We start from the raw sequence: 3,115 nt of genomic DNA on the forward strand, positions 1-3,115 counted from the left end.
CTGGTTTGTGGGGCAGCTTCTGTCAGCGCCGTTCTCTGCTGGGCCGGGTCAGCTCCTCGCTGGCTGGGCCTCTCTTCCCCGTACAGATTTTAGTAAAACTATTGGGTTGCCTTGTTGCTGTTATCATTGGATAGAGCTGAAATACTTAAAAGAAAACTTGTTTTGACAGGCGATCATCAACAAAGTAGGGATATTTTGGTAGTGGTGTTAAGTAATTACATTTTTTGAAAGGTCTGAGCTTAGATGAAGAATGCAGTGTAGCTTTATGTAAGCAGGAACAGCGAAATGATTGAACAATGCATATCCTTTGCTGGATGATACCCATTTCCCATCTTCCGTTGGAGATAAAAGCTAAAGATAGGGGAATAAAGCCTGGTAACTTGTATCCTTAGGACAACACAAGGTCTAAATCCCTGTGAGCTTAGTGCTCTGAATTTGGCACAACCTGAGCAATTCAGATACGGTGGAAGTTGATGGGTTGGTTTCTGCTTTGAATATGTGGTTTGTAATTTGTTTATGACTATAGCCACTTCACATGACTATAGCCACTTCACATGTGAATTAACAATTAAAGTCCTCTTCCTGATTTTTGCTTTGTTAAAATAGGCTTCTATCAAACCATCAGCACGTGAGCTGCCCCGCTGTGAGAGTAGCTGTGGTGCCAGCATGTGCTGAAAAGCCAAGCTGCTCCCAGGGATCTCGGTTGTCTTGCTTGAACTTGAATTTGATTGCGTGCTCTGATAGCATTAGATAAAGAAGTCTTTGTTAAACTTGTTGCTGCTCACTTGCTCAGGAGACGGCTTTTGCTGATGTCAGCTTCTTAAGTGATATCAGCTAAGCAGAGGTTCAAATTCCAGGATCTCATTCATGTATACATTCAAATTGGGGAAATAGTTGTGCCGTAAATGTCACCACCAGACTTTTGAAATCGGTGTGTATGTGTTGTTTTGGCATCTGTGCGAGAAGTAAACCCAAAAGAAGAGGAATTTCTTTTTCATTCCAGTCTGCTCAGTTTGATCTCATTGCTTCCAAAAAACCTGTAGAACAACAAATAAGAAATTGGCTACAAAAAGTAGAAGCCATTCTGATCACACTACAGATTTTGAATTGTTTCTTTGCTCAAGGTATAAAATGGAGAGTCAGAAAGGAAAGTAGTCCCTACACTTATCGATATTAACTATAGTAACGTCCTTGCAAGCTGTTACACCACAGAGATTTCAATCACTGTCTTAGGGCAAGTTTATAGATTTATTCCACTTGCTTTTCCTTCTGTAGCACTGTCTACATGAGGAAATGCTGGAATATGTTTTGTGTCTAATTTCAGTGAATGTAGAAAGAAGAGACCTTATTGACAGAAAATAAGAACATTTCAATGGAAAGTAGTGGACCTCTGATGATATTTACAGATGAAATAACAGGGTAAAAATCTTGATAGTGCTTCAAATCTTGGTCTTGAAAGTGTGTTTGTGCATTCTTAACTTTATTGCAGGACAGAGTAATAAAGTCAATGAAGTCAGCGGGAACATGATATAACCCACTCCCAAAGTAAGAAAAGTCTTAGATGACTGACCTGTCGTCGATGGGGATTCCAGGAACAAAGATACAGTTTCTCACTGAAGCTCATGAAACTGAAGTTTCTGGGCTGTCATCCGTCAATTGTCCTTATTGCCAAGATACTTATCACTGTAAGGTTTCCATTTTAAGAGATCAAAGGCCTCTATTTTCAGCTAGAGATGACTTTTTTAGTGTTGGAAGTGTGTATTTTGTAGGAATGAGAAGTACAATAGTGAAGATCATTGTCATAGACAATCATACAGCCATCTTTGATAAGGCTTCTTTCCCCCAAGTTATCTTCAGCTATAAAGCTGGGGTTTGATATGGCAAGTGTGATGTGCAAGCTGTCTGCAGGATGTCTCAGATCTTCCTGTCGGCTCCATCGTTGGGTTCTGTGTCTACCTACCACAGTCAGTGATACAGATCTTGTCTCTTACAATGCCTGCATTTCTGGCCCTGCTAATGCAGGCGTAACCACCAAACCAATTTTTTCCTTCTTCTGTAATGCCCCCATTCTGTAGTGGTGTCAAGTTGTGCTAAAGAAGTGAGGTGTGATGAAGTTGAGCATTAGTCAGAAGTGTGCGCTTGTGGCAGTGACAAGTAACTGTAAGGGCCTGCATCATCAGGACCGTAGCTCACAGGTGAAGGGAAGGGATAATTACTATTATTGTTATTACTCAACACTCTTGAGGTCACACCTGGAATACTCTCCCAGATTTGGGTACCTTGATATCGGAGAACTGCTGACAAACGGGAGTGAGAGCAGAAGACACTAAGCTATGTGAGGGCTGGAGCACAAGAGGGGAAGAATCTCCTTCCTTAGGGATTTCTGAAACTTGACTGGATGAGACCCAGAGCAACCTGATCTGACTTCAAAGTTGTCACTGCTTTGAGCAAAGGGTTGCACTAGAACTTCCAGAGGTCCCTTCCAACCTTTTTCTAAGGCTTCATACTTTTCCCTGCCCAGTTATTCCTTAACGAAGCCAGTTCTTTCATGACATTCAAAATGAAATTAACTTCTTCAGTGATGGGAAGAGGAGAATGAGATCAAGGAAATGTCAAATAGCAGAGATCACACTCTGCTCTGTGGTTTCAACGTGCTACTTCTTAGTTGTGTCTAAAATAGCATGTTCATTGTAAAAAGTCTGTCTCTTATCCGTGTCCTATATGGCACCTTTGTTACAGGAACATAATCAGTAAATGGGGTTGGAATATAATCCCTGATTTCTGGAATCTTGCAGAATTACAGGAAAGAAAAGGCATTAGTGTTTATAAGAAGCTATGTATGATGCAAGGACATTTGATAGTAAAAAGCAACAGAAGAGAAGCATTTCAAAATGAAGAAGTGACAGTAGAAGCAGAAAATGTGAAATGTTCAAAGAATAGTAGAAACAAGTGAATATTGTTCTGTTGCTGCCTATTTGCTATCCCTCAACTGAAAGGGTAAGAAAATATTACTTTGGCTGTGGACGTTAATATGAGCTGACTTGAATGCTGACGACTGAGTCACAGGGTCAGCGGCAGCGCTGATAGTGCTGTTTTCAGAGGGGGGGGGGGGGTG

The 3,115-nt window shown here is 41.1% G+C and overlaps 1 protein-coding gene across 1 annotated transcript in view; it reads left to right on the forward strand.

Annotated features, from left to right (window-relative positions):
- Positions 1-3,115, forward strand: part of DENND3 (DENN/MADD domain containing 3) — a 40,574-nt gene that overhangs the window by 815 nt on the left and 36,644 nt on the right. The window lies entirely within an intron of this gene.

Source organism: Pygoscelis adeliae, unplaced genomic scaffold, assembly GCF_000699105.1.
Source record: "Pygoscelis adeliae isolate BGI_AS28 unplaced genomic scaffold, ASM69910v1 Scaffold457, whole genome shotgun sequence".
Classification (NCBI taxonomy): Eukaryota; Metazoa; Chordata; class Aves; order Sphenisciformes; family Spheniscidae; genus Pygoscelis; species Pygoscelis adeliae.